We start from the raw sequence: 15,745 nt of genomic DNA, 5'->3' as shown, positions 1-15,745 counted from the left end.
TTCGAAGGAATCTCCGCAGCGGGGCGGATAATGCGCGCTCTCACCACGGCATCTTTTTTTTTTATGACCACTATGTGGACACTCATCAAGGAAGTTGCACACCGAAGCCGTGGCCTTGTGGTAGAGTACCCGCCTCGCATTCGGGAGGTGCTGGGTTCGATCCCCAGCGCCGCCGGGCACCCACCGGTTTTCTAATGGGTACAAGGTTTCTCCTGGCTTGGTGCTCGGATGACTGAATTGGCGAAATACTTGGGAAAAGGGCGGTGGACGAAATCAGGGTGTTGACGGGCCAGCGATTCGTTCCGCCGTGTAACAACTATATCTCCACCTTTGTGCGGTTTCAAAACCCGCTTGCAGCCCTTTTTTATTTTTGTATAGTGAGTCATGAGAACTGTGTTTTTTTTTTTTTTTTACGATGTAGCGCACCGAAGCGAAGGCCTTGTGGTAGAGCATATCTCACTTCACTTTCGGGAATTTCGTTCCCGCACCATCCGCCCTGCGTTATTGTTGAGCGATGTACGTGTGGTGCTTTCTTCTTCGTTCCACCTTCGATGGCGACCGTTGGCGGGTTGCACATGTGTTTAGTCCCTAATACAAGATAACTGCTACATTTTCCTCGGTATTCACTCGTATGATCGCCTGATGTAGGCAACGCACGATTGACGGCAGTCTAGTCTGGATGGCTCCTTGGAGGTCGATGGCGGAGTGTTCATCTGCGGCCAGACCGCCTCTCGGTCTAATGACGATGTTGTAATCGCCCCGAGGGAGCGGCGGAACGGTGCCGTGGCGGTGCATGTCTGCATAGAAAATTGGGTAAATTTAATGGAAAACAAGCATAGTCTAGAACAATATCGATACTGAAAAAAGCAGATCAGGAAGAAAGCGTTTTATGATAACTCAAGAGGCAGTGTTTTGCTTTTTGAAGCTAGGTCAGGGTGGCTTGGAACGCGCTGCTACAAAAAGAAATTTTACGAAGAAGGTAGCACATGTGCTGTGTGTGGTAATTCTGTAGAAACAATAGAACACCTAACATTCAAATGTGATATGGTGCCCATCCGTTGTCGATACAGGCACATTCACTCTTCCTGGGGCTCTAGGCTTTAGAGATAACAATGGTCGAGTGAATAAATCTGCGGTGGAAATTAGCAAAAAGCGATGGGAAGATTGGTGGCTCAAAAGCATGCAGAGAGGTGACATTAGGTTAGACGTGTAGGAAGATATACTTAATGAATATGGAGAGTTTTGATAAAAACTTACATACCGGTTAAACAAAAATAAAGCAGGAAAAAGGTGAGCACGGTGGCAACTGCCCTCACCCAATTTCAAAGGGGACGCTCCTACCTTCCATCCATTCATCTAGTGGTAGGTGTGATCCATTTCGTCTCCTTGACAACTAAACCAACCAATTCGATAATCATGTACCAGGGTCTTAATCTCTCGCCTTCCGGATGAAAACCTGAACATTTATTTTTGTCGTTTAGCGGTATATCATTCATATTGGACTCTTTCATGTTGGCGTCAATCATAACTTGCGCCGCTTACGCTTGGTTTGAGTACGGCGCTGCGGAGTTAGGCCTATAGATTAGCGGTGCGGTTTGAGAGTGCTTCACTGTAGAGCAGTAAAAATGCAATCGTTCGTCGAATTCGGTAGAAATTCGTGACCGATCTTTCCGGATTACTTATTGCGCATCGGTGGTGACCCAGGGCTGCGGTCAGGGACTCCGGAACTTTTTTTTTTTTTGAGTGGGCGGCAAGACTTGGAGCTTATTTTGTTATTTATTTCTCATTTACATAAAAATTTTATATTTTATTATTTGTTATTTTTCAATGTTCAAAGGTTGACGCAAACTGTCACGTTGTGGTGAGGACACTCCAGTAGTCAGGAATACAACAAAAAGGCTTCCAACAGAAGTTTAAGGGACTGACTCCCGCCTTCTATGAACTGAATGACTCGGCGGTGGCCATAGCCACAAGCGCGCTCGGCGGTCGTCGATCCGAATGCATGTAGTTCTTGCCCCCCCCCCCCCCCCCCAATTTAAAACTGGCAAGGAACCTTCGACATAAAGAAGCAAAAGCAACTACAACAATCTGGGAAAATGTGGAAGCATTTGCACGTGGCCGTGATCAATGGAGATAAGTTTGGTCACATCTGGTATTACAAAACAATGTGATAAAGCCGTGTGCAGGGGGTTTTGAGTGCGAACGAACAAACGGTTGAAAGATTCGCAGCAATATAAAACGAATTGAAATGGGCAGCTTTACTCACGAGGAGTGATCAATTGCATTAAAAAAGTTCGTGTATAGTTTGTTTAAATTCTGCTAATCACATGATCATGCACACGGGTCAGAGAGTCCACTTCTGTTGGTACGTTACTGGCTTAGGTTACTCAAAGACGAAATGATTTATAACTGGCTACGAAGCCAAGTAGCTCAGCACCACTATGCTTTGCATTAAAACAGTATTAGGACTGAAGTGTTTCAATTGTCAGAAATCTGATCCAAGTGCAAGCAATTGGAGACAGGGGGGGGAGGGGGGGGCTCTGGAAAAAATATGGGGGGGGGGGGGGCGACCGCCCACCTTGCCCTCCCTGTTCCGGGGTCCCTGGCTGCGGTGTTCGGCGGGACATTACGGTTGATAGTTGGAGCGCATCCTTGCTTGTCCTCACAAATGCCTGCACATTGCACATTCCTGCAAGCCGGCACAAGCTGCCGGTTTTGAGGAGTGCGTAGATGATTCGTGCTTACCCGCGGGTTGCGTCGCATTAGAAAAGCATCCTCTCCGCTGCAAGAACTTGTGTGACGGAGCATGGACTAGTTACGAGTCGTTCTAAAGAGAAAATCCTTGCATCTCATGAGGATTTATGAGGGGAACCGTCGTAACACAGGCGCAGAGGCAAATCTGGTTATGTCCTCAAGTCGCACCATTATCGTGGTTTACAATGATTCGGGGCTCGAAATGAAGGTGTGCTCAAGAAAGAACTCGTTTACCGTGGCGACCGCGCCTGTTTTAGAGGAGGAAATTACGGCTGCAGCGCTAGAGCCTTCTGGAGTCTGAATTATGTATTATTTCCTGCACATTCCGGCAGGGATTAAGCCACGCATGCCAGTCGGGATCATAAGGCAAAGAAAGCTAGGTTTGCAAAGCTTCTTTTCTTTATGCACGAAAGGCTATCTTCTAGAATTTAGAAAAGGGTTTACGCTGCCCTCAGGGATCTCCGTGGGCAGGGATTCGATCGATCGAGCGCGCGAGCCGTCATGTACACAGCTGAAAACCGACGGTGCCCCAGAAGCATATGGCCTTGTATCAGAGTATCCGCTTCGCATTAGGGAGGGGCTGGGCTCGATCCCCGCTGCCGCCGGGTATACCCACCGGTTTTCTAGTGGGTTCAAGGCTTCTCCTGGCCTGGTGCTCGGCTGGACCATTTTGGACGAAACGCTTGAGAAAAGGGTCGTGGATCAAAAAGTTCGGTTGATGGACCAGTGATCCGTTCCGCCGTCAAACAACCCTAAAGGCACGTTTACACTTCGGCATTCGGCGGCGAGAGCGAGCGAAATTCGCGGCCGCAGAAATGCTGCCTCGTTCACATGTGACGGCGACGTGGTCGCCGTCACATGGCGCGCACAGATATGGCAAGAGGTTAATCGACACTATCTGCTATTGCCCAGTTACGCCAAATGCAGAAATTTTACCGGATGTTACGACATTTCTAGAAATTTACCATACTGGAGACGTACTAGCGGAGATGTATTCCGGTTTTACGTAGGGAAGCTGCGCATGCGCAGTGGCGAATGCGTGGCCAGGAAGGAGTATACCCCGCGTGTGGATCAGGCAAGCTTTTCCGCAAGTACGCCAATAAGTTCAGCTTAGTGGCGCCATCTGGTTGTTATGAGGAGAACCACTGCTGTCAACAAAAATGACGTTTTCTTCAGTCTAAAAGGGGAAGAATCGCCACCCTAAACAAAAAAAAGGCAAGTTTATCACTCCTGCGTTCTTTTATAGGCGAGATGGGACGAAGCGACAGACCGGTGCCCATTTGTGGCCCCCCGAAGCGATGGCCTTGTGTTCGAGCATACCGACTTCACTTACCGAAATTTCGTTCCCGCAACACCCTCCCTGTGTTATTGTTGAGCGATGTGGGGTGCTTTTTTCTTCGTATCACCTTTGATGGTGACCGTTGGCGGGTTGCAGAGAGCTGCAGCACATGTGTTTAGTCCCTAATACTGATAACCGCTCCATTTTCTTCCGTCTTCACTCGAATGATCGCCTGATGTAGCTGCTAGCGCACGATTGACGGCAGTCTAACTTAGATGGCTACTTGAAGGTCGATGGCGGAGCGTTCATCTGCGACCAGACCGCCTCTCGGTCTAATGACGATGTTGTAATCGCCCCGAGGGAGCGGCGGAACGGTGCCGTGGTGGTGCATGTCTGCGGTAGGCGGGATCCATTTCGTCTATTTGGACCGCAGTCTGTCGTACGCGGCTCAAAAGCAGGCAGGTGACATAAGGTTAGAAGTGTAGGCAAACGTATATAAAGAAAATGTCAAGTTGTAATAACAACTTAAACCACAGTTAAGCAAAAATAGAGGGGAAAAAAGCTGAGCACGGTGGCAACTGCCATCACTCCGTTTCAAATGGGACGCTCCTACCTTCCATCCATCCATGCAGCGGTAGTTGTGATCTATTTCGTCTCCTTGACAGTCAAACCAACCAATTTTATAATTATGTATCAGGGGCGTATTCTCTCGCCTTCCGGATGCGTTGAATGAGAATCTGGGCATTCATTGTTGTCGTTTAGCGGTATATCATATATACTGGACTCTTGTATGTTGGAGTCAATCATCGCGTGCGCCGTGCACGGGTTCAATGAGCGCCTACGCATGGTAGGAGTATGGCGTACGTGGGTGGGGGGGTTAGGCCTAGCTCAGCGATGTGGTCTGATATGGTGTTTCAGTAGTGCAGTAAAAATGCAGTCGTTGGACGAATTCGGCACAAATTTGTGACAGATTTGTCCGGATTACTTACCGCGCATCGGTGGTGACCCTTGCAGGGCTGCGGTGTTCGATGGGACAGCGGCTGACAGCTGGAGCCCCTCCACGCGTGTCCTTCGTTGTCGGCGCTACCCGTAGGTAGAGGAAATGTAGAGACACTGCAGTGCATGCCAGTGTAGCGGCGGCTTCAACAACAATACCCATGTCCAGTGAGTGTCGCACAAGCGGAGGGCGGCGTCGGAAGCAAGTGAAATAAGGTCGTTCGCAAGCAATTTCAGGGCAGCCAATGGGCAGCTGATGTTACTCTGTGTGCGATCGCCTGTGATTCCGCAACAACCGAACGGCACCATGACCGGATTACCGCACTGCAGTGGAGGTTTTCTGTTTGCCGAGTCCACTGGCCATAGTTCAGTTCCTCACCAGCTGCGGCTGAATTCAGACACATACATTGCCGTATATAGCATACAGTCACTTGGAAGATGCTGAGGTAGAAATGGAAACGCGGCATGCTGATCGAGCTTAGAAGGAACCAGCACTCACTCATGGCCCGAAGTATACCCATCAAGTGGCTTTTCGATATCTATTCAGTGCGGCTTCCTGGTCTAGCGTTTCGTTCTGAGGTATAGCATCAAAACTGCACTTGCAATGCTGAAAATTGCTCGTGTTTTTTTTTCTGTTTATTTTACGCATGACTGCAGCAGAGATTAAGCATTTCCAAAGCATACAGGTCCAACGAACATGTGATTTCTCGCTGGCATCCAGTGCCCGAAGTAAATCAAGTCTTGGCACAGCACGTTCATCAGAAGAACAGAAAGTAATCGCCACAGAAGAGGACTGATAATGATGAATGGTGAAAATAATGTCAAAGAGCATTGGCACTCATTCTATATGATTCATTTTCTTATCCATTTAATTTGAGAACAGCTAGTTGCCTGCCTACGGGTAAACAAGACTAGAGAGGTGAGAAGCATTGCAAGGGCTGGCTACCGAGTAGCAGAATACTTTCGAGACTGAAATTAAACGTCGTCGCTTTGGCCAGTGCAAGTGAACTTCTCTTCTGACCCTTCTATCATAGTAACTTGGTATCCTTCTGTCATTGGTGGACCGATATCTTACTTTTTATTTTTTCAGACTTGATCAGGAGTTATATTGAAAGCCACGCTGGTGAAGTCGTGTCACTAGAACAAACATTATCAAACTTATTGATTGCTGGTTTAGAGAACATAAATGCATTCTGTGTACAAAATAATCGATTCAAGAACTGAACAAATATGGCATTGCTCACCTACCGGATAGTGTGCAAGCTTCATGAACTTGATGACAATCCGAAGACATAAAGACAGCTCTTCGACAATAGGGAAGGTGCCACCGGACGCGATATTCGGAGGTCGTGGGTTCGGATTCCACCGGTGGCATGGTTGTTTTTTCTGCTGCTGTATAAGGCCTTTAAGCGACAGATTAATCTAAGTATTATTCTTCTAATCATCAGCACTACAAATTAAAAAATAGACACATTCCCTATGCACCTTGGTATCGGTGACTGTTGGCTTCCTTCATATTTATTTATTTTTTTATTTATTTATTATCAATACCTCAAATGCCCCAGGAATGGGGTATTACATGAGGGATGGGCTGAGTGTGTCACTAATGGGAGATTAGATGGCAGCCTTGAAGTGCAGTGGATCGGAGTGGTGCACGGAGTCGAATGGCAGGCCGTTCCAGTCTCGAGCAGTTTGCACGAAGAATGAGCGAAGATGAGCTGTAGTCTGTGCTGGGGGAGGGTAGACTGTTTTGGGATGGTTGGTGCGGCTTGATAAGCGTTGAGCTGGCAGGATAGCTGAAACATCAAGTTGGCTGTGATAAAATTTATGAAAGAGGCAGAGCCGAAAGATGCAACGTCTGGACTCGAGATTAGTAAGATTAGCCTCAGATTTAAGTGCAGTGACGCTGGTGTGATACGAGTAGTCCGAAAAAATAAATCTAGCTGCGCGATTCTGAACTGATTCGAGGGTGTTTGAAAGGTTAGATTGATGAGGGTCCCAGACTGAGCATGCGTACTCTAACTTCGGCCGGACAAATGTGAGGTATGTTAACGTTTTAATAGAAGCAGAAGCGAGTCGCAAGTTCCTACGGAGGAAGCCAAGAGTGCGATTGGCTTCGTTTGTTATGTTTGTTATGTGCGCTGACCAATTAAGTGTGTTAGAAAATGTGATGCCGAGATATTTATACGATTGAACAGATGCTATTTCAGATGCACTAATTTCGTACTTGAAGGGTTGATAGTTTTAACGCCGATGGAAAGAAAGCAATGACGTTTTGTTAGTGTTTAAGGACATTAACCAAGTGTTGCACCAGGCTTCAACACGTTTAAGGTCGTCTTGAAGTAAGCGAGAGTCCGAGGTGTTATGGATGGGGCGGTAGATTACACAGTCGTCTGCAAATAGGCGGATATGAGAAGTGATATTATTAGGCAGGTCGTTAATATAGATTAGAAAAAGCAAAGGCCCAAGCACAGTGCCTTGGGGGACACCGGAAAGGACCGGGGAGCACGATGACGAAAGTTTATTAGCATACACAAATTGTTTCCGGTTAGTGAGACAATTGCGTATCCAATCTAATACAAGGGGGTTCATGTGTAAGCTTGAAAGTTTAAGTAGAAGTCTTTGATGGGGAACCTTGTCGAATGCCTTTTTAAAATCCAAAAAGAGAGCGTCCACCGGAATGTTTAAATCGAGATTAGAGCTTATGTCGTTAATGAATAAAGCGAGTTGAGTATCACATGATAGCCCTTTGCGAAACCCATGCTGATTAGTATGAAAAAAAGTGACAGATATCAGGAATTTTACTATGTGAGAGTAAAGCACATGCTCCATTAGTTTTGAACAAACGCTAGTTAGTGAAATGGGACGATAACTAGAACATAAAGATGGAGGACCTTTTTTCGGGACTGGAACAACCTTGCCTACTCTCCAATCTTCCGGCACCACTCCTGATGACAATGATTGCTGGAAAATATGGCATAAGATCACACTGACAGTGTTTTTCGTATGTTTTAGTACCTTGGTGTTAATGCCATCGACACCTGCAGAAGATGAAAGCCTTAATGAGTCAATGATTTTCACAATACCGGGAGGATTAAAAGTGATCTCAGGCATAACAGTGTGATCGTAATCGGGAAAATCTGGTAAATTGTTAGCAGGTTCTTGTGTGAAAACAGAAGTGAATGCACGGTTTAGTTCTTCGGCTGTTTGACTTGCAGGAATCGGGCGATTGCAGTGATCGTGTAATTGTAATGGTTGCGAGCGTTTAGGGTTTATAGTGCTCCAAAATTTTTTAGGGTCATTTTTTAACATGGTTGGCAAAACTGATGAATAGAAAATACGCTTTGTTTTATTAGCAAGTGACTCAAACTCCTTTTCCGCAGTGTAATACTTTTTCCATGAGCATTCGTTGTTAATTCGTTTAGCAGTGCGAAAGAGTCTTTTCTTTATGTTGTTGAGACGTTTCAGCGTGCGGTTGAACCATGGCGATGATTGTTTATCGGTTACAGTGATAGTGGGTATGTACGTCTTTATCAGCTCATGCATTTTATCCTTGAAAAGTAACCAGTTAGTCTCAGCGGAACGTTTAGAAAGGTCCTCAAGAAGCCAGACGGAAAATTCCTCAAGTGCAATAATGATTACGGAATAGTTTCCTTTGTCATATAATGTTATTGTTTTCATTATTGTTGTTGTACCCGGTAGATGGCAATGAAACGAACCGTGCATGATGGAATGGTCACTAAGACCTGGTAAAGATGTGAGCGAAGAGAGCTTATCGGAGTCAGAGGTAAGGTTCAGATCGAGTGCATTAGACGAATTGCTGCTATGACGTGTTGGTCGGGCGACTACTTGCGTTAGTCCAAAGGTTAGACACGTGTTTACGAAGTCACTTTCAATGTTATTCTTTGATAGTGTTTTGGCGAGATTAGACCAGGTAATAGCAGGAAAGTTAAAGTCTCCGAACAGCAGAATAGGTGACTGACGGTGCGTTGCAGTTACGCATTGAAGAACTGCGTGGAATTCGGCGACAAAAGAAGCGTTGGCGTCGGGGGGGCGATAACAGGCGCCGATTATTATAGGCGGGTAAGAGGCATTGGAAATAACAAATATAATTTCTAGGGGCGATGATATTTTTAATTCGATGCATTGGAGATTTCGGTGGGCTGCTATCAGTACGCCACCCCCACGCTTGTCGGTTCGATCCCGCCGGAAGATATTTAAGTCGGAAGAAAGCGAGAGAATTTCAGAGTCGGTGATTGATGATGTGAGCCACGTCTCGGTAAGAACAACAAGGTTAGACTCTGTTGTGTGAATTATATTGCTGAGAGGATCAAGTTTAGGCAAAAGGCTTCTGATATTAGTATATATAAAGGATAAGTAAGAACGGCTAGGTTTCAGACAAGTGTTTCCTACGTGTGTAAAGGGTGGGGGACAACCATCTGGTTACTGCGGTCGAAAGTGTAAGTTTTCTTTCCGATGGTTAGTTTGTCATGTCTGAGTTTGAATTTAGTTTATTCATGTGCCTTCGCGAATTCCACAAGGCGCTTTCTGGCGGCAAGAGTACTTGGGCAGTAGTCCTCAGAAATACTGTAACTTGTGCCTTTCAGTTTTTTGGCACATGAAAGAACCTTTTCTTTAACCTTAAAATGCGCAAATTTAACAATTATTGGTCGGTTTCGGTCCGCCCCAAACTTTCCCAGCCTGTGAGCTCTCTCGATATCTAGGGGAGCAAGAGTGGTGTCTAACTGCTCGCTGCAGTGTTGGATAATAAGGGCCTCTGACTGCGCCCACGTTTCCCGTTCGTCATCTTTATGGCCAAAAAAAACCAGGTTTGATCTGCGCGACCTGTCGTCCGAATCATCAAGTCTGCTTTTAATAGCAGCAACCTGCTCAGAGTTCTGTTCGGAGAGCGCCTGTACTTCGTTCACTATATGTTTGTCAAAACGAGCCCCTCATTCCATTTGCCTTGTCTACTAATATATATATATATATATATATATATATATATATATATATATATATATATATATATATATATATATATATCACCGTCCGGCTATCTACCTGCTTTTATATGTGTGCACATAAATTTCATCTGTGGATCTGCGGGGATGCAAAGAGAAATCTTGATGAACAGGTGGGTGAAGTCGGAAACTGTTCATCACAGGCGAATGCCATGTGATAGAAATAAGAGCAAGGTCCTGGCGCTGCAGGCAGCACTCTCAAAAGTTACGGACCAAGGAAGTCGAAGAGCACTGGTACCTCCTACCTTTGAGGAGCCTGGCGTTCATGAAATCAGCATGGAGCATGATAATGCACTGTACGATCACTCGATGCTAGTGCACTCATGCAGTTCGGTCATTACACACGATTGGTGTTAAGTGCTGTAACCGACGAAAAGAACGGAGTGAAAAACTGAAGTGCTTGGACGGCATGAGAAACAACACGTTAGAAGGCGAAGCGTGCCTCGTGTCTGTCGTTCGTCCAAACCTCAGTGCGTGTACATTGGGTGCGTTCCAATACTCCCAAGTAGACGGCTACTTAGACGTCTAGCCGGGCAGTCGCCATCTTGGGACGCGTTCCATTTCTCACGAAACAGTCTATTAAGACTGCTTCGCCGAAGTCCACATCGATGCAGGCTAACTTGCTGTCTAAAGATGGCGGAGCTGATTTACGCAGATGAGCGAGACGTGCTCTTGCGGGCGTCGGACTGTACACGGAGTATAGGAAAGGAAAAATGTGAGTCATATCCATTATATTATTTGGTACACAAACTAGTGGCTAATTAATCTTCGTGGACGTGCGATTCCTAGCAGTGAATCACGCAGGAGAAAATCGTGCAGTTGAGAGCTTTGCTACAGCAGCGGACGCTGTAGGTCTGTTTACGTGATCCGGCATCTGACGATGCCGGATCTTAATTAGCACCTTGATTTTAGAGATTAATACTCGTCGCTGTCGTTGGGTTCGTCGACGGGCGGTAAGACGGCTGGCGTGGTGGTTAACAAATGGGTTCTTCTGTTCTTGTATTAGTTGCATCAACTCTTTCGCGTACATTCTTTATCTCTACATACTCAGAACAAACACACCGGTATGTTGCGAATTGATTTTAGTCTTGGCAGGGTTAAAGCTCACTGCTGTCTTTAGGTTTCTCGCCGTCTCCGAGTACCACGTACGGCAGACAGCAGGTTTAATGGCACGCATGTGTTTTCCTGTTGCCGTGTATATTAGCTGTATCGCATTTCGCGCATATTGATTACAGCCTTTCGTATTCTTTCTCATGTTTACAGGACCGTCTGGACGAGCACATTCGAGGAGCATGTACAGTTTAGCATTAATAATAAAAGAGTAATCGCATATCTCTCTAGCGTCGTCTTCGGAGAGCGGCCCCGTCTGCTACAGGTAGACTGACCGATAGGCACATCCACCAGTCCGGTGTAAGCTCAGTCATTGGAGAAAAAATGTGAAAACTTGCTGAAAACACGTTTTTAATGATCGTTATTGCTCAGTTTGAAAAAAATTATAGTAAAACTGTTCATAAGCTTTACTTAATTACATTATTATGCCGCGAGGCGGCGTGAGCAGTAGACAAGTTCCAATACATGGACATGTAGACGGCTTTCTAGACGTCACACTAGACGTCTAAAGTATTGGAACACAGCCATTGTGCCCTCCGAGCAGTGTGGTTTTTCACCATGTACCAGCACCAGCTTCTTCTTCTTCTCCTCAAGTTACCAGCTAGACCGTATTCTTCTTCTTTGTTTGTTCACACCTCTTCTTCTCTTGTTCTTGTTGTATAGCGCGTGGAAAAAAAAAACTGCATTTAAACAAGTCAGTACGGGTACTGAAAGGTGTAATGTTTAGTTTGTGGCAGCTTCTTAATAGTGGTGGCTTAGAAAATTTTAAACAGTTGCAAAGTGACTTAAATCACGAAGGGTTAATTAATCATCTTTGAAAATTCAGTGCAGTGACGTAAGGAATACAGAGCGAGTCCAAGGTCATACAGATGAGGGACCGACAGAAATGCTTATTAAGCGAGAATGTACAAACATAAACAGTTCTAATAACTGCAGATAATAGGCCACCGTGGTGGCTGAGTGGTTATGGCGCTCGGCTGCTGGCCCGAAAGACACGGGTTCGATCCCGGCCGCGGCGGTCGAATTTCGATGGAGGCGAAATTCTAGAGGCCCGTGTGCTGTGCGATGTCAGTGCACGTTAAAGAACCCCAGGTGGTCGAAATTCCCGGAGCCCTTCACTACGGCGTCTCTCATAGCCTGAGGCGCTTTGGGACGTTAAACCCCCATAAACCAAACCAAACCATAACTGCAGATAACGCAATACATTTACGTCGTAAATGTACACCTTGCAAGAAATCTATTCTTCGTGTGTTCTTCAGGGTCAACGTGTCGATGTCTAAAATGAAATCCTTCAGCACCATATTCAATACTGCGATGAACTCGACGCAACGGTGTACTCCTTGGTGAGGCTGAACACCAAAGAATAACAAAGCTGAATAAACAAGAAAGCGCGACAGCAGTGTATATATAGGAGGCGCGAGGTATGTCCTCGACCACTGTCACCTGATTCTGCGAGATCTAATAAATGCCTTCATGCTTTTCCTGCTTCGCGCTTTTTTTTTATTTCTGCCTATTTATACATATGGCTGCGAAAAATTATATGGCACCAATTTAGACAAAGGAAAGCAACCATTCGTGAGAAGAAAAATTACGCTTTACGCTTACACTTATCCTGTGTATAATTACCTACGTTATGCCAAGTTTTATTATGTTCGAAATTTTGTGGCATGAAACTTTTTCAGTTTCGGCAAGAAAACAAAACTCGGATTTCTTAAACTAGCAATGGATGGGGCGTTTAAAGCGGCATTGAAGCGCGAAAACACGAACGGGCTTCATGTCCCGGAGAGCTGCTCAGCTCTCGAGCCTGTTCGAGCCAACGAATTATCGCCTGAATGTTTGTATTCGCATCCGCTGAAGATTTTGCTGAATGTCTTTGGTTGTTATTATCAGTGCTTCTGCGGCAGCGCAGGTCGTTGTCGCAGTGTGTGCATTCATGCAGACACAGCTCTGAAACGCTCACATGCCCATCGTACGCATTTGTTTACAACCTGTTAACGGTGCTTAGGAAATCTAAAAGATTTTTTGCTGGATTGTTAAACACAGAAAGGCGGCAAAAATAGACACACAAGTGTTAATTTACTATCATGGTAGCAGTACAATGCATCAAGCAGCCTTCACGAACTGGTGTGCAATCGTTTCGAAGGATTCCGCGTCATAATTGTTATAACGCGTGCATGGCAATGCGTTCATATTATACGAAGTTTACGATTATGTCAGTCTCACATGTCGCTCGATACCCGGACATGAAAATGCTCGAGGCCTTACAGCTTCACTCTGAGCGCTGGCCTGTGGAATCACTTTTAGTGACTGTCTCGCATGGACCGCGAGGAATTAAGTGACAACCACCCAGCACAGCAGCAGTAACTCAAAGGCTTTATTCCGAATATGGTCCACGAAAACCGCTCTGCTTGGAGCGATGTTCGCAATAGCACCACGACGGCATGTGATACACGGACTGACGGTAAGCGTTTTCCGTTCGCACGGCTGTGCACTGCAATCTCTACAGTAGCCGCATGTAGGAGCACAAGACGTCCTTCTTTTCCATTCCTAATTCGCCCTCGGGCGCTCCTGCTACCAACGGCCGCACGCCTTCACTGACGAGCAGTGCGGTATCGCTACACACGCAGACGCAACTGCAGAGCAAGTGAAAGCACGAAGTGACGGTTTCAGTGGCGGAACAACTTGATCATGCGGCTGTATTGTTTACTTAACCCTCGCAGAGTTTCCAAGATAAAAAAACTTTCTTTCTATATTGGCTATCTGACCCTGGCGAATGTGTTTGTTGATTTCGCCCTTTCCGAAAGAGTGCATAGCGAACGAGCGCGAACAGGGGCATTACGTCCTTGTGTGGTTAGGTTCCGTGAAGCTCGCAAACGATTGCATCCCGCACCGTTAACTGTCGCAATTCCTGCAATCCACAACACAGCACGTATTTCCTCTACCTTTCTACATCTCCGTAGAGAGAACACGTTCGGAAGAAACCCGCGATATTCACACTGCTGCGTCAACGCGTACACGCCAGCGACTTACTACGCCCTCAATGGCGCCGTGTTCCGAGCAAGCCAGTGGCGCCATCTGGTCTCGAACGGAAGAACTTCGCGTTGTAAACAGTCTTTACGTGTCAGCTAGCACGTCTCCGATATGCTGAAGTCGCGTCGATCAGTTTAAAGCCCCTCCATGACGCTACCGCTTTTTTAAACTGGTCGGAAAAAAACGTCATGGAGGGGATTTAGATCAGTTCAGCCTAGCGGCGCCATCTAATTATTAATGGGGGATCTACTGTTGTCAACAAAAACCGATGCTTCGGTTAAGCCTAAAAGGGCCAGAATCATTACTCTAAAAAAAAAGTAGAGCGAATTAATCACTCGTAAGTTTTTTCATAGGTGAGACGAGACGAAGCGAGACACCGGTGCCCCATTTGTCACCAGCAAACGCGCTGAAATGGGCAGTAACGACAAATCCTGTCCGAAGAGAGGCGTCCTGCATCGGAGGGTGCCGCCATGTTTGTCGTCGCGCGAATGCAACTTCTTAGAATCGGCGCTAGCAGTTTGTCCGGAACCGATCGTGGTTTCACGTGGGGTTTTCGGAGGAATCTCCGCAGCGGGGCGGATAATGCGCGCTCTCACCACCGAATCTTTTTTTTTTTTATGACCACTATGTGGACACTATGCCACGGCAGAACATTGCCGTGGCGGTGCATGTCTGCATGGAAAATTGGATAAATGTAATTTTAAAAGAACCATAGTCTAGAACAATATCGATGCTCCAACAGGCAGATCAGGAAGAAAACGTTTTATGATAACTCAAGAGGCATGTGCACCCTACTCTTTAAAGCTAGGTCAGGGTGTCCTAGAACGCGCAGCTACAAAAATAAATTTAACGAAACAGGTGACACATGTGCTGTATGTGTGGTAAATCTGTAGAAACAATAGAACGCCTCAGACTCATATATGATGTGGTATCCATCCCGCTGTCGATGCAGGCGGAGTCACTCTTCCTGAGGCCCTGGGCTTTAGAGACAACAATGGTCATGTAAATGAATCTGCGGTGGAAATTAGCTAAATGTGATTTGTGGCTCAAAAGCAGGCAGGTGACGTAAGGTTAGAAGCGTAGGAAAACGTATGTAAAGAAAATGGCGAGTTTTAATAACAACTTACATCACAGTTAAGCAAAAGTAAAGGGGAAAAAAGCTGAGCACGGTGGCAACTGCCATCACCCCGTTTCAAATGAGATGCTCCTACCTTCCATCCATCCATTCAGCGGTAGTTGTGATCTATTTCGTCTCCCTGACAGTCAAACCAACCAGTTTTATAACGATGTATCAAGGTTGTATTCTCTCGCCTTCCAGATGAGAATCTGAACATATATTCACTGCTGTCGTTTAGTGGTATACCATCCATATTGGACTCTTGCATGTTGGCGGGTTAGGCCTGGATTAGGGGTGTGGTCGGACAGTGATTCACTGCAGCGCAGTAAAAATGCAATCGTTCGTCAAATTCAGCAGAAATTCGTGATTGTTCCGGATTATTGGTTGCGCATCGGCGGAGACCCTTGCAGGGGTGCGGTGTTCGACGTGATATTA

This window comes from Amblyomma americanum, chromosome 7 (assembly GCF_052857255.1).
Source record: "Amblyomma americanum isolate KBUSLIRL-KWMA chromosome 7, ASM5285725v1, whole genome shotgun sequence".
Lineage (NCBI taxonomy): Eukaryota > Metazoa > Arthropoda > Arachnida > Ixodida > Ixodidae > Amblyomma > Amblyomma americanum.
This window is presented reverse-complemented; position numbering follows the sequence as displayed.